Source organism: Panthera onca, chromosome C1 (genome assembly GCF_046562875.1).
Source record: "Panthera onca isolate mPanOnc1 chromosome C1, mPanOnc1 haplotype 2, whole genome shotgun sequence".
In the NCBI taxonomy this organism is placed as follows: Eukaryota; Metazoa; Chordata; class Mammalia; order Carnivora; family Felidae; genus Panthera; species Panthera onca.
This window is the reverse complement of record NC_138346.1, coordinates 196,964,517-196,980,838: the sequence shown is the minus strand read 5'-3', so window position 1 is coordinate 196,980,838 and position 16,322 is coordinate 196,964,517. Positions and strand designations below refer to the sequence as shown.

The following is a 16,322-nucleotide window of genomic DNA, read 5'->3' as shown; positions in this document are numbered from 1 at the left end:
CAGTAAGTCTGGTTAATACCCATCACCACACTGTTACACATTTTTTTTTCCTCATGCTGAGAACTTTTAAGGTTTATGCTTTTAGCAACTTTCAAATACACAATATGATTAACAACAGTCACCACATGTTCACTACAGTCCCATGACTTATTTCATAACTTGAAGTTCGTAACCTTTGACCCCTTTCACCCATTTTGCCCCCCACCCCACCTCCCACCTCTGGCAACCACCGATCTGTTTTCTGTATCTATGAATTTGTTTTGTTTTGTTAGATTCCACATATAGGTGAGGTCATATAGTATTTGTCTTTCTCTGACTTATTTCACTTAGCATTATGTCCTCAACGCCCATCCAGATTGTTGCAAATGGCAAAACTTCCTTCTTTTTTTATGGCTGAATAATATTCCTGTGTGTGTGTGTGTGTGTGTGTGTGTGTGTGTGTGTGTGTGTATCACATCACATTTTCTTTATCCATTCATCCGTGCATGGACACACTTAGGTTGCTTCCATGTCTTGGCTATTGTAAATAATGCTATAATGAACGTGAGGTGCATATGTCTCCTCAAGTTAGTGTTTTCGTTTTCCTTGGATAAATATCCTAAAGTGGAATTGCTGGATCATATGGTAGTTCTATTTTTAGTTTTTTTGAGGAACATCCATACTGTTTTCCACAGTGCCTGCACCAGTTTACGTTCCTACCAGCCGTGCACAAACTTTCCCTGGTCTCCACATCCTCAGCAACACCTGTTTTCTTATCTTTCTGGTAACAGCCATTCTAACAGGAGTGAGGTGATGTCTCATTGTGGTTTTGATTTGCATGTCTCTGGTCGTGACGGATGTTCAGCACCTTTTCATGTACTCGTTGGCCACCCATGTGCCTTTTTAGGAAAAATTTCTATTCAGATCCTCTGCCCATTGGTTTGGTTTTGTCAGACCGGTTTTGATTTTTGGTTTTTGGTTTTTGGTTTTGCTATTGAGTTGTATGAATTCATTATATATTTTGGATATTAATTCCTTATCAGATATATGATTTGCAAATATTTTCTCCCATTCAGTAGGTTGCCTTTATTTTCTTGAGCATTTTCTTTGCTGTGCAGAAGTTTTTTAGTTTGATGTTGTCCCAGTTGTTTATTTTTGCTTTTGACACCTTGGCTTTGGGGTCAAATCCAAAAAGTCATTGCCAAGTCCCACGTCAAGGAGCTTACAGCCTACAGTTTCATCTAGGAGTGTTATGGTTTTAGGTCTTACACTGAAGTCTTTAATTCATTTTGAGTTAATTTTTGTGTATGATAGAAGATAATGGTCCAGTTTCAATCTTTTGCCGTCTAGTTTTCCCAACACCATTTATTGAAGAGATGGCCCTTTCTCCATTGTGTGTTCTTGGTTCCTTTGGTGTAAGTCTCGTTAATATATGACTTATGGACCATATATTACTTTTCAACTTTTCAAAAAAGAAAAAAATTCTTTGCTTATGGACCTTACAGAAACAGACAGTAGATTGGATTTGGCCCATGGGCTGTAGTTTGCGAACCCTTGGTTTACAACCACCAACATATATTTTTTGCTGTCTTTACAAGTTGGTGATTATAGGTCAGCTTCCATGGCTCAAAGCACCTCACTCTGGGACCCAGGTTGGGCTGTAAAAGCAGCCCCTATTTGGCTCACACTATTTTTTAAAATGTTTATTTCTTTATTTAGAGAAAGAGAGAGAGAGCATGTAAGCAGGGGAGGAGCAGAAAGAAAGAGGGAGAGAGAGAATTCCAAGTAGGATTTGTGCTGCTAGTGCAGAGCCTGATGCGGGGCTTGAACCCACAAACTGTGAGATCATGACTTGAGCTGAAACCAAGAGTCGGACGCCCAAATGACTGAGACACCCAGGCGCCCCTGGATCACATATTTATGTGGCAGAGAAGAAGAACAAGAGCACTGGTGGAAACATATGATGTGCCCTGAAGCTCCTGCTCAGAACTGGCATGCTGTCACTGTTCATACTCAGTTGGCCCAGGCAAGTCACAAAACCAAACTAGACAATGGGTTCGGGAACTGCACTCTGTCTCCAGAGAGGCAGTGAACATCACACAGCAATGGGTGGTGACATATAATCCTCTCAGAATGAAAGAAGGGAATAGTTGGAAAGGCTAATACAATATATCACTCTGAACCAATACCCATTTCCACTGTGCATTAGGACAATACTGGTCAATGTGTGGTTCACAGACTGATGTCCCCAGTCTGTAATAAGTACAGAAAGTGAAAGTAAGTGAAAAAATGTAAGAAGTTTTATACAATAAAGATGCCTACAAACAAAAACAATCTGGTTCTTCAACACAGTTTGAGAAGCACTTCATTAGCAGACACAATAGCCAATACTTTCAGGGGACATGAATTCATGAGCCAATATACAACCAGTATGAGAGAAACAATAAACTGAATCTCTCTGTCTCTGTCTCTCTCTCTCTCTTTCACACACACACACACACACACACACACACACACGTACATATATATATATAATCTAAGAACTATTGGAATAAAATAAAAAATTTAAAATAAGGATGATAAAAATACTTAGAGAACAGATTATATTAACATATGAGGTAATGAGAAATCATAAAAAAGAACCAAGAAGAAATATGAAAATTGAAAATAGAAAGAACACAAAAGATAGAATAGAGGGATAGATGTGACTGAAGAAAAATTAGTAAATTTCAAGATCATATTGAGGAACTTTCCATAAGATAGCAAGAAAGGACAAAAAGATAAGGAATATAAAAAGAAGTCAAGAGACATGGAGAACAGGAATAAAAATGCCAACATCTGAAAAATTAGGGGTTCCAGAAGGCAGGCGAAAAAACATGGAGAGGAATAAATTATTTTTTGAATAGTGAAGGTAACCTTCCCAGAATTAAAGAAGGATGAAAGGTCTTAGACTAAAAGGACCCATAGAGTGCCAAACAGGAGCATTAAGACAAAAATCTACACTTAGACACATTATAACAAAATATAAGACTATCAAATGTAAAATGCAAGAATATCAAAGACAAGAGAAAATTGTAAGGGAATTGTAAAAGAAGAATTCTATGGGAAGAGGGGTGCCTGGGTGGCTCAGTTGGTTAATCATCATGATGCATCAGGCTCTGTGCTGACAGCTCAGAGTCTGGAGCCTGCTTTGAATTCTGTGTCTCCCTCTCTCTGCCCCTCCCCCACTCACTGTCTCTTAGAAATGAATAAACTTTTAAAAAAGTTAAAAAAAAAAAGAATTCTATGGGAAGATAAAGAGTGAGTTGGTATCATACTACCTAACAGCAACACTGGATGCAAGATAAGAATAGAGCGATATGTTTTATAGTATCAAAGGAAGAGAACTTTGATTCTAGAATTTTATATTCAGTAAAATTGTCATTCAAATGTTAGAGCATGATAAAAATATTTCCCGGTACACAATGCTTTGGAAGCTTTGCCACACAAACATTGAAAACAGTATTGGAGAAAGAACTTGAGATGAGATACAAATCCCAGAGATGCTCCAAGAGATTGGAGCAATATGAGTGTTCAAGGGCTTTGGGGTGCCTGGCTGGCTCAGTCGGTACAGCATGTGGCTCTCGATCTTGGGGTCCTGAGTTCAAGCCCCATGTTGGGCCTAGAGTTTACTTAAAAAGAGAGAGAGAGAGAGTATTCAAATACTTTTGTAAAGTTTATCTTTGTTTTTAAAGAAAAGGGGTTGTATCAAAAAAGGTGAAAAGAGAAAACACATCTATAACAAATAATATCAATTCTCTGAAAAAAAAGAGAGAGCTGAGCATATGCTTAAGTACTTTCTTATTAAGGTGAAGAAATAAATATTGATACATTTAATTATTCACAGGAGTAAAAAACATGAATATAGGTAATAAATTAAAGACAACCACAACATGAACAAAATATAAATATATAACTTTTAAATCAGAAGAAAACTCAATCTAACCAATAGACTAAAGAGAACAGTAAAAATAGAATAAAAGGAATAAAACATAAAGCAAATGTAAAATATGACAGAAGTAAATCTTAACTGCAAATACAATAATTGCATTAAATTCAAAACTAAAAGGCTGAAATTCTCAGACTAGCTTTTAAAAATCCAACAATATAATTTATCAAAGCATATACTTAAAAGAAATGGAAAGGTTGAAAATAGGATAGAAAAAGCTATGCCAGGGGTGCCTGGGTGGCTCAGTAGGTTAAGCATCCAATTTTGGCTCAGGTCATGATCTTATGGTTTGTGAGTTCAAACCCTGCATTGGGCTCTGTGTTGACAGCTCAGAGCCTGGAGTCTGCTTTGGATTCTGTGTCTCCCTCTCTCTCTGCCCCTCCCCTGCTCTCTCTCTCTCTCTCTCTCTCTCTCTCTCTCTCTCCAAAATATATTAAAAAAGAAAAAGCTATGCCAGGCATATACAAATCAAAAGAATCTAGAAGGCAATAATCCTAATATGTAACAAAATAGGACTTAAAGTAAAAAACAAATCATAAAAGACAAAACATATTATGGGACATAACACAGGAAGGAGAGGAAGGAAATTATAAATACCAACTATTCCCTGTGACTAGTTTTAGAAACAAGGACTGTAGTAACTATACACATTTTCTTTCTTGGTTACAGAATATCATATTATGATTTAATGGATAAGACATGAATATTTCTGAGAATGATGTAGTTCTTCATGAGTCATTGGGTATTCCCTTTCACTGAGATAATGAGAATTTTTTTTTCTATGACAGTTGAATTATATTAGGCGGGAATATTTTGTTACTTTTTTTTTTAATTTAAGTATGGTAAGTTTGTACGGATAACTAGTATACAAAATGATGGACTGTGGCATATACTGTGTATTGGCTCATTTAACACACTCTCCAATCCCCTTCTTGTATTCCTTCCTATACTGCATAGGCTGGAAAGCTAAAAACTACATTTCCCAGACTCCCCTGAAGTTATTTTTCAAATAGATGCATCCTCGTGAGACTGAAATGGAGGAAAGGAGAAATGTGAGGCAAAAGCCATGGCTCTGGGTGTATTAGTTATTCTTGCAAGCCTAGATTGAAGGGGCTGGTTCTTCTGGGGCAGCTTGGCAGAGATTTCAATGTCTATTCCTAATGTCATAGTATTAGGTGGTGGCAGCATTTGGGATCCTATGACAATAGTCACGTGGTGTGGTTGGGAGTTTCTCATGTTGATGTTGTCCTGAACTTTCAGCATCTAAGCATGATTCTCTGGCCCACCGGGATATTCATAAATCACACAATGTTGTCTAATAAAAAGCTCTTTCAGTTTAAAGTACCCTGCGTGGATTCTATTCTCTACAAGTAACAATACTGACTCTAGGAGACTGTTAGTGGTCCCTCAACATCTTTTCTCTTATTCTTCCTTAGTAAGAGAATGTTTAACTATACATATTACTACCCCATGTAAAGACCGTATTTCCCAGATTCTCTTGCAGCTAGATGTGACCACGTGACTAACTGCTGACCAATGGGATGTAAATGAAAGTGTGATGTGGCAGATCCCAGCAATCTTCCTTAAGTGACAGCAAATATATGCCTTTTACCCATTCTTCTCCTTTCTCTATCTTCTTTGAGAGTTGGCGGTCCATTTTAGAATAGGAGCATTAGGGCCACATGCTAGGTATGGTGGAACAGAAACTTGGTAACAGGCTTGGTTCCCTGAAGGCTTCAGAGAATGGAGCTCCTATACTAGCCTTGAATCATCCACCTTCAGGTTTTTCATGTGAGAGAAAAATAAACTCATGTCTTGTTGAAGCCATTGTTATTTTAGATTGTCACTCTCAGCCAAATCTAATTCAATGAATCAATGACCAATAAACCATCACCCCAATTCAGAAAATATATACCCTTCCTTTCTGCCCATTAATCCCTTGTTCATATTTAGGGATTAGTTAAAATTTTCATGTCATCCAGTCTCTCATGTGAATCCACATCTTACAGTAACTCCCAAGGGTATAGTTCCTTAAATACAGCTCCTTGAGGATGGTCCCTCTTGATCTGAAGACCCAGGAACCAAAGAGAAAAGTTATCTGTTTCATGCTTACCCAACTGGCAGTCGTGGTACATCTGGGATAAGCACTATGGACATTCCTGTTCAAAAGGGATGAAAATGCAGGCGCAAATCAATCACTGGTCCATAGTAATTCTGAAATCTATCTGGACAAATGTTGGAAATTCCTTGATTAGAACTCAAGGCCTGGGGTTAATCATCCATGGCTCTTGGTTCTACTCTCTGGGCTCTTGATTCTGCCCTCTGAGTCATCCTTCCTTTTGCATGGAAAACAATTCCAATTTGCAACTATGTAGTTTTCTTTAAAATTTTTTTTTAACGTTTATTTATTTTTGAGACAGAGAGAGACAGAGCATGAACGGGGGAGGGTCAGAGAGAGGGAGACACAGAATCTGAAACAGGCTCCAGGCTCCGAGCTATCAGCACAGAGCCCGACGCGGGGCTCGAACTCACCGACCGCGAGATCATGACCTGAGCCTAAGTCGGCCGCCCAACAGACTGAGCCACCCAGGCGCCCCGCAACTATGTAGTTTTCACAGATTGCATTCTACCAGCAGAATTTTGGGGGTCAGAAGGTGTCTTTTCATTTTGTATTGCCTCTGATCCTTTCAGTCCAAGTGGGCAGCGTTCTTCCAAACACTTCTGAAAAACATGGGGCTCTCGCGAATCTTCTTGAGGTTCACTCCATTAGAGAAAAGGTATCCTCACAAAGCTCTTCAAGATAAACCCTTCTCTGCCTTGAGCTTCTGTTGAGGAACAATAAGCTTAAGTTTCTTAGAATTGTACTGTTTGAGGGGCTCAGGTCATGAGCTCATGGTTCGTGGGACTGAGCCCTGAGTTGGGCTCCTGCACTGAGAACACAGCCTGCTTGGGTTTCTCTCTCTCCCTCTCTCTCTCTCTGCCCCTACCCTGCTTGCTCTCTCTCTCTCTCTCTCTCTCTCTCTCAATACATAAATAAATAAACTTAAAAAGGAATCCAACTCTTTAAATGAGGGTCCCTGAGTCGCACCCTTAAATCTTTTTTTTTTTTTAATTTTTTTTAACGTTTATTTATTTTTGAGACAGAGAGAGACAGAGCATGAACGGGGGAGGGTCAGAGAGAGGGAGACACAGAATCCGAAACAGGATCCAGGCTCTGAGCTGTCAGCACAGAGCCCGACGCGGGGCTCGAACTCACGGACCACGAGATCATGACCTGAGCCGAAGTCAGCCGCTTAACCGACTGAGCCACCCAGGCGCCCCAACACCCTTAAATCTTTAAAGGGCTTTTTACCTAAATGAACAATACTCTGAGGTAATACCTTCAATTTTTCTTAGATCTTGGCAAAGGATTTTAATGCTACTCCCTTCACTTCACCTTTGGACTGTGTTTTCCTGGATTTAATATTTGCTCAGAAGCCATTTCTTACTTTTAGCACCATTTGCCACCTGGAGAGGCTAGGAATTTTCCAGAAAGTTCTGGAAACCAGAAAGTTCTGGCTTCCTTTTGTCAAATAGTCCTTCCTTTACCTTACCTCTTTCCTTTCATATTTTACTACAAGTAGCAAGAAGAGACCAGGCAGCCCCTTCAACATTCTGCTTGGGAATCTCCTTAGCTAGATTACCTGATTTATTAGGTACATTTTCCACTTTTCACCCTACTGCAGGCAATAGTGCTGCTAAATTTCTGCCAACACATCACAAGGACCCCTTTTCTTTCAGTGTCCAATCAGATTTGTATGGCTTTCCTTTAAGCCCTCACTGGCAGCTTCCTCAAAGGCCATCAGGACTCTAATATTTTTTGAAAGAGTCAAGTTTCATTAACACTCATCTTTCAAAGTCCTTCCATTTTCCCCCAATGCCCAGTTCCAAAGTCACATTTTTTTAGGTTTTTGTTATGGTAGCATTTTTAGGTATGACAATGTGTATAAGTTATCTATTGCTGCATAACAAATTGCCCCCACAACTTAATGGCTTAAAAGGACAAATATTAATTACTTCACCAGATTTCTGAGGGTCAGGAATCTGGAAGCAGGTTAGCTGGTTGCTCCGGCTCAGGGTCTCTTGCAAGGTTTCACTCAAGTTGTTAGCTGGGACTGCAGTCTGCTGAAGGCTTGTCTGGGGCTGGAGGATCCATTCCAAGGTGGCATACTCTCATGGCTGTTGGCAGAAAGCCTCAGTTCATCTCCATGGACACCTGAGGATACTGGCTTCTCCCAGAACAACAGATCCAAGACAGAGAAAGAACAAGCAGGAAGCTGTTTTGCTTTTATCACCAAGACTCTGAAATCACACACTATCATTTCTACTTTATTCTATTCTATAGAAGTGAGTCACTAAGTCCAGCTCACACTCATGCAGAGGGGAATTAGGATTAACGTCTTGAAGGGAACAGTGCCAAAGAATATGTAAGCATTCAAAAATCACCATGACTAGGGGCGCCTGGGTGGCTCAGTTAGTTAAGCGTCTTACTTTGGCTCAGGTCATGATCTCACGGTCTGTGAGTTCAAGCCCTGTGTTGGGCTCTGTGCTGACAGCTCAGAGCCTGGAACCTACTTCTGATCTGTGTTCCCTCTCTCTCTGCCCTCCCTTGCTCATGCTCTGTTCTCTCTGTCTCAAAAATAAACATAAAAAAAAATTTTAAAACCACCATGACTATCCATGTTCTTGTCCTTGCCCTCTAGCTCCAATGGAGATAGTGGAGTTTTCACTTTTCCTATCTAGGCGCTGTTCCTCTGTTTGAGATTTTGATCTCTTTCTCCCTCAGTTACACAAATTCAGCCACTATTATTCTTCTTGTATATTTAATCTCTTTTGTTTTCACGCTTTCCATTAGCATTTAAACACATTTAAGTCTTTTACCATATTGCCTTCTAGCTAATACCCTCTCTCTTTGCTAATAGTTTTGTTTATTTATTTATTTATTTACTTACTTACTTACTTAACTTATTTGAGAGAGAGAGAGGGAGAAGTGGGGCTCACCCGAAATGGGGCTCTTGCTCACCTGAAGCAGGGCTCGCGTTCATCCGATGAGGGCTCACGTTTACCCGATGCAGGGCTCAAACTCACGAACCATAAGATCATGCATGATCTGGGCAGAAGGCAGATGCTCAACTGACTGAGCCACCCAGGTGCCTCTATAATAGTTTTTTTTTAATATATAATGTTTATTTATTTATTTTGAGAGAGACCGAGTACAAGCTGGGAAGGACCAGAGAGAGAGGGAGACACAGAATCTGAAGCACGCTCCGGGCTGTCAGCGCACAGCCCAACACAGGGCTCAATCTCATGAACTGTGAACTCATGACCTGAGCCAAGATCAAGAGTTGGACACTTATGGGTGCCTGGGTGGCTCAGGCGATGAGCTCACAGTTCGTGAGTTCAAGCCCCACGTCGGGCTCTGTGCTGACAGCTCAGAGCCTGGAGCCTGCTTCAGATTCTGTGTCTCACTTTCTCTGCCTCTCCCCTGCTCATGCTTTCTCTCTCTCTCAAATAAAATAAACATTTAAAAAACTTAAAAAAAAAAAAAAAAAAGAGTTGGACACTTAACCGATTGAGCCACCCAGGAGCCCCTGCCTGCAGTAGTTTCAAAACATGTCCCCAAATTCTCTGAGATTCTTCCTGTTAAGAGATAGCAGCTATGTCCCTTTCCGCTTGAATCTTGGTAGGTTGTGACTACTTTTCCCAATGGAATATGGCAAGTGAGGCAATGTAACTTCTGTTGATAGGTATAAAAGATCACACAGCTCCTTCCTAGTTCTCTTGGATACTCCATGTTGGTAGGCTCTCTTGAAAGAACACTTCCTCTCAGAACCCAGATGCCATGCTGCGAAAAGCCCAAGCTGCATGGAGAGGCCATGTGTAGGTGCTTCAGGTAGCAGTCCTAGCAGAGCCAGTTTTCAAGTGATCCCAATCTTGGTGCCAGGCCTGTGCGTGAAGAACCCTCCAGATGATTCCAGTTCCCAGCAGTTCGAGTCACGCCTAGCCATTTGTGTCTTCCCAGCTGAGACTCCAGACATCGTGAAACACAGACCAGTTATCCTTGCTGTCACTTGTCCAATTCTTGATCCGTGGAATCCGTCCGTAAGCATGATGATATAGCTTTTATTCCATTGAGTTTTGGGTTGGCTTGTTACACAGCACTGGAACATACCCTTTCTACCCAGCTCTCTCTAGAGTTGTCTGTTCTCATCATCTCTATTTTTTTTTAATCCCCTACTTATTCCTCTTATCTGGATTTTACTCCTTTCTTTCAAGTTTAAGTCTCTGAAGTCAATGATCTCCAAGTTATTAAATCTAATAGACACTTTCTTGGACAGGGTTTTTTTTTTTTTTTAAAGCTCATTTATTTATTTTGAGAGAGAGCACAAGGGGGGTAGGGGCAGAGAAAGAAGGAGACAGACTTCCAAGCAGGCTCCACACTGTCAGCGCAGAGTCTGACTTGGGGCCCAAACTCACAAACCGTGAGATCGCGACCTGAGCCGAGATCAAGAGTTGGACGCCTATGCGACTGAGCCACCCAGGCGCCCCTCTCTTAGACTGTTAAGAGAAGTATTTAACACTATTGTTTAGTTCTTCATTTTTGAGTTGCTCTTCTCCTAGTTTCTATGACACCACCCTATCCCAGGCCTTTTCCTTCCTTTCTAGTTGCTTCTTGGTGTCATTTGCAATTTCATCTTCCTCTAACCAGCCATTGGGTGATGAAGCGGCTGCAGGTTGGTTCTAAGTCTTCTTCCTCTCTTCTCACTGTGTATTCTCTCTCTATCCAGATCCATGGTTCTAATTCCCATCCATGTGACATCAGTGACAACACTTTATCCCTAACTATTGTATCTAGTAAGCTCTATGCCATATGTCCAGATGCCTTCTTAACATTTTGTACCAGTCAGGGTTCTTAGCTGCACACAGACTGGCCTTGGCTGATTTAAGCAGAAATGAATGGATTAAAAGTTCCCAGAGTTCCAGGCAGAGCAGAGCACAGGGGCTGGAGTCTACACTAAGCAGGCAGAAACAATAGCCAAATCATACCACAGGGCTGGCCTGGTGAGGATACCAACAACTGCTCTCAGCAAGCGGAGACGTGGCAGCTGGCACCACTGATAGCACTAACCTTGGATAATGTGGATGCTGCCACTAACAGTCCTGCCACGACAGCACCTGGAGATACTACCTTGCTGTAGCTGTTACCACTGCACGAAAAGCTTCTTTGAGGTTCCTGCTTCTTGGTGTCATAGCTCCCTCTTCAAAGTCCCTGGTGCATGCATCTGATTATCAAAGTGTAGTCCATGGGCATTGTCCTAGCTGCAGGGATTCTGGGAGAGCAAGACACTGGCACTTCCAGATTCTATTGCAGAAGGCAGAATCTACCTCTCACCAATTAATTATAACGTAAGGAATTCTCCAAATATATAAACAAGTTTCAGAAGCTAGGAGGGGGAAAGAAGGTGAGGGGAAAAAAATTCCCATTACTTCTTCCTTGGAACAAAGAGTTTATCACCCACCTGACGTGCTCTCTTGAGGAACAAGTTTGTAGAATGCCTTTGCATGTTTTAATGAACGAAGGCTGAAATAAAACCTTTTGCTATAAAAATGCCCAGGTCTTTCTTGGCGAGTTTTCATTGGGGATGCTTGCAGAGTACTTTGAGTACATCCAACCCTCCTAATAACTTATAGTGCTTTTTGAACATGTTTCCGTTTACCTGTTCAGAGTGTGAGGATATGCAGCTAAATAGCAAAACACCTCTAGAGTAATAGGTTAGTGACGTTAAGAGTTGGTTGTGGATATTCTGTATCCCTCTCATAGAACATATGATCCTCAAAATGCATAGCTAATTGTTGTTGGAACCAAGGCAATAAACTTTGCCTGATATGACTATCACGTAGGAGAGGAAGCCATCGAAAAACTAAAGGTTTTGACATTCCCCCCCGCCCCCCAGTTTTATTACATCATGGTGCTTTTCAGTACCTGACCCAGCATAAGGAACTAGAAACTAATCTACAGAATTCATGTTTCTGCAGAAATCATGTTTCTGCAGTTGCAGTGAAAATTCAGTGATTTAAGATTTTTAGCAAATATTTAACCTGTTTGTACTTAGGGTCATAAATACGTCCCCGGAAAGTCTTGATGTCCAATGAATCTTTGTATTCGAAAACACAAAACCTGCTATTTTTACTACTTTTATATTTTCTCTGAACTTAAGCGAGAATTATTTTCTCATATCTCAGACTCTCTGGGTTTTCCTCTTCAAATAAAATGCTTGCGACCTGTAGAGGTTTAGAAAAGGTTATCCCCGACCAAGACAAGTGCCTCAATAAAAGGCAAAATTCCGTGGAAATCGCTTATATTTGACGTTGCTAAACTTAAGTACAATAATGTCACATGTACTTATACAGTAATTGTGGGCACGCCTAAATCCCTCCCTCTTTCCTAAACCAAATTCTCCAGATCCTAGAAATCCAGCCCTTCTGCCCTCCGGAGGCGCCTTTCTCAACGTAAAGTACAATTTTAAAATTTAAGCTCCTGCCTGAATAATGGTTCTGTAGTCAACTGCCAGGGAACCTGGGCACCCCAGAGCCTCTGGAGGGTGCAGCGGGGTGTAGGCTAGGGCAGGGGGAGTGGGCGAAGCTGCTGGTTGGTGCCTGAAATCTGTGCGTTGCCCCTTTAATTGTGTCCCCAGCCCTCGGGCGTTTCTGTCCAACGCCCACGTCAGCAAATACCTTTTGTTTCTCTCACGTTGGGGCTACTTGTTTTAGGGCGCAAAGGAGCGGCTTCGAAAGTGGGTATTTCCCCCGCCGAAGACCAGGAATCCTCCCCGAGCCCGCGCGCGCGACCGGCCGGTGCGCCGCGGCCCGCGGTAAGTGGCTGCGCGCGGCGCGGGCGGAGGGCGGGCGGGGCGTCGGGGCTGCCGGGACGGGCCGCGAGCCTCGCTGCGGGCGGAGGGCGGGCGGCGGCGGGATGCGGCCCGGGCGCGGCGCCCCCAGACGTCCCCGGGCCGGGAGAGCGGCGGGAGGCGCAGAGGCGGGCGGGCGCCATTTGCAGCCCCGGGCGCAGCAGCGGCGGCGGCGGCGGCGGCGGTGGTGGCGGCGCGCCGGTTCCGAGGGGCTGGGGACGGTCACAAAGGCGGCGCGGGCGGCTGGCGGCGGGGGCCCCCGGCCTCGGGGCGGCGGCCCGCGAGAAGAGGCGGGCGGCGCCGAGGCGCACCGGCTCGGGACCCCGAGGCCGCCCTTCTCCGCGGCCGCCCGGCCGCCCCGCCCGGCCAGCCCCTCCTGCGCGCCCGGGAGGGGCTGCGGGACAATGGCCGCGCCGTCGCCGCCCGCGCCCGCCGCCCGCCCGCCCGGGCCCGGCCCGACCGCGGCGCGGGGAAAGGCGGGAAGGCGCGCGGAGCCTCCTGGCGGCGGCGGCGGCGGCGGCGGGAAGGCGGCGCGGGGACGGTGCCCGGCGTGTGTGGAGCCGTCGGGCGCCGCGGACTCCCGGAGGGTCGGCGGCCGGTCGGACTCGGGCTGCGGGGCGAGTGACGGGCGGCCCGCCCAATGGGGCGGCGGGGGGCGGGCGGGCCGGGGTCCCGGAGCTGCTCCCCCGCGTCCCGGGCGCTTCCTCGGGAAGGTGGCTCCCTAGGCAGTAGTCCGAGTTTCTCCTCCAGCTTCCATCCTTTGGTTTTATGTCGTGATGCAACAGATCCGGGCTCAGAACCGAGGCAGACTTGCTACACCTAACACATATTGAGCCATAATTATTGGCTTATGACGGAACCGCACAAACGCACCTTCTACCCATGTGTAGACTGCCTCTTTTGTAAGTTAGTGGTTTGGCCCCTTCCCCTTCAAATGCGCTTGTTTAGCATTGATTGTGCTCCTAGGCAGACTCCACATCTTTCCAAGAAGTGTTAGGTTTTCGTTCTCTCTTAAAAAAAAAAAAAAAAAAAAAAAAAAAAAAGATGTAATCGATATGTAACATTTTGTGTTAGTTTTCATTTAAGACGTCTTTGGAAGCAGTAGATTCCCACCTAGTGGGCTTCTAACTACACACGTCAGTATTCTGTTCTCAATAAACGTTTCTATTTGTGGAACTTTATTTAGTAAATGGAGTGCCTTCACCTATATGAATTATTTCACTTAATTTCACATAAAACAGCAACCCAGTTAGGTCGATGGTTATTATACTTTCCAGATGAGGAAATGCGTTATGTGCAGAATGTAACCGTTAAACCAGAAGGTGAACGATGGCAGCCTCCCAACGCCCTTGCCTCCTGTTCTTGTTCTTCATTCCCTCCTAAAGGCACCTCCAGAGTCTTCTGGAAAGCAAGTCAGTCACTTTGCTTTCCTGCTCTAAAAACCTTAATTGATCTTTATCAGAGAAAAAACTCCAAAATCCTCAGCAGAAGAACCAAGGCTCAAAGTTCCTCTCTAGGGTTATCTTCCCTAAGCTGCAAATATGGATGGGTTTGTGGCACCCCTGAAGCAAGAGCTCTTCACTGATAACCGGTGATCAGGTATCTATTTCTGGGAATCTCCCTGGCCACACCAGTGGTAAACGGGAAGGGAGAATCTAACCCCCAGCCCTTGGGCAAATAGGCATGGGTAGATTAGACTCTAAGATGTCAGCAGAAGGCATCCTGAAAACCTGGGCTCTTTCCAGGTCATGTTAATTTCTGACCCCTTGATACTTGATTCATCCTATATAATTTCAGTCTTATTTCCTATAATAAAACTGGGTTTCTGTTTAATAGGTTTAGCCCTTTCAGTGATATAATTATATGTTTATATAATATTTAAAGGATTTGGTGTAAGTTTTTGATCCTCTCGAGGGAAGTTTTTGTCACTTCTTTGTTCAGAATTGGTCAGTGCCTCCCCATTTTCAGTGGTTCCCCATCTTATTCATAGTAAAAGCCAAGGCCTTGTAAAAGTTGGTCCCGTGATGTCTTTCCAGCCGCACAATCTCCCCTTCCTTTCTGACTCCATTTCTCATTGCTCTCTCCATCCCTCCTTAATGTTCCTCCAGTCCTCCTTGCCTGCTCCTTCTTAGAGCCTTCGCCCTTCATCTGCCTGGAACACTCTTCCCTTAGATACCACATGACTATCTCACCTCCTTTGGACTTAAATGCCAACTTCTCAATGAGACTTTCCCAGCTATGGTTTTGATTTTCTTAAACATTTTAATACTTCATTCTAAATCTTACCAGGGTTAAAAGATGTTCATTCACCAAAGAATACAATTACCATGCTAGTTAGCCCAAATTCTTTGACTCAGGGATTTTTGCTAGGGAGGCTAATGAGATTTATTTTGGTGACCCTGACGGACACACTAAATTCTACATTAATGATTATATGTCTTAAAAGAGATGGTCTTCTAGCCCACAGTCTTAATTGACTGTACTTGTTACCTAAATCTTCAATCATAAAATATGTGTTTTTTCCTTCTATTCCAAGGACATTTGGACTTTGGTTCCTAAAACATGTAATTGACTTTTCCATTCACCTGTTTAAAGATCTTTCAACTGGGAATCTAGATTTCTTTAATATTCTTAGGATTTTATGATATTTAACTCTATCTCTTTTTTAGATATCTAAAATATTTCGTTGAATTTTGGATGTCCCACATGAATTAATGTAATTTGCTGTTTCAATTTATAGGGTCAATCTACCAAGAGAAGAAAATTTGAAACATATTACCCATTTCCATGACTGAATCACATATTTTGAAAGTAACTTAAAGCTTTCTTAATGATGTGAGTACAGTTATGAATGTAGGTTATGTTAATGTCCTGTGGATGTAAATGTTACCAAGTTGTAACTGAACCCAATTTATAGGACAATTCCTATTTTCCTGTAAAAGTTGCTGTTTTTGCTCTTGCCTATGTCTCTACTGCCTTAGTTTAGTCCCTTTACCATGTCTTGCTTTGACCATAGTGTTAAGGTTTTGAATTGGTCTCCCTGGGCCTGCCTCTCCCACCTTTTCTCTTCCATGCCCTCTCAAGTTTTCTTCTGGTAATACAAATGGAATCATTGTAACAATAATACCTGATATTTATTGAGCCCCAGCTGCAGGTTGGGTCTTGTGCATACTCTCTGGGCAGAAGACTGCAAAACTCAGGGTTCTTGGTTTGGGGTCAGTCAGCCAGAATTCCAGTCTCTGTTCACTTGATTCTGTGCAATCTTGGAAGTTTTTTTTTTTTTTTTAAATTTTTTTAACGTTTATTTATTTTTGAGACAGAGAGAGACAGAGCATGAACAGGGGAGGGGCAGAGAGAGAGGGAGACACAGAATTGGAAGCAGGCTCCAGGCTCTGAGCCATCAGCCC

The 16,322-nt window shown here is 43.0% G+C and overlaps 1 protein-coding gene and 1 long non-coding RNA gene across 5 annotated transcripts in view; one reads left to right on the top strand and one right to left on the bottom strand.

The window, feature by feature from the left end:
• Positions 1 to 3,141: 3,141 nt before the first annotated feature.
• Positions 3,142 to 12,829, bottom strand: LOC144617276 (uncharacterized). 2 transcript variants are annotated; one of them, XR_013557660.2, is made up of 5 exons: positions 12,743 to 12,829; positions 9,030 to 9,116; positions 8,024 to 8,235; positions 6,081 to 6,126; positions 3,142 to 3,650 (listed from the first exon to the last, which is right to left on the bottom strand). It is a non-coding gene; the product is annotated as an uncharacterized LOC144617276 (long non-coding RNA). The 2 variants fall into 2 exon arrangements; XR_013557659.2 differs by lacking the exons at positions 3,142 to 3,650; positions 6,081 to 6,126 and adding an exon at positions 6,378 to 6,792 and having other exon boundaries at positions 8,029 to 8,235.
• The window catches only part of ZBTB8A (zinc finger and BTB domain containing 8A), a 70,141-nt gene continuing 66,571 nt past the window's right edge, over positions 12,753 to 16,322 (top strand). For 2 of the 3 annotated variants that reach the window (XM_060625049.3, XM_078452104.2), the window contains exon 1: positions 12,753 to 12,879. The gene's annotated coding sequence lies outside the window, so the exon portion shown is untranslated. The remainder of the gene's footprint in view (positions 12,880 to 16,322) is intronic. The other variant, XM_060625051.3, reaches the window with a different exon arrangement.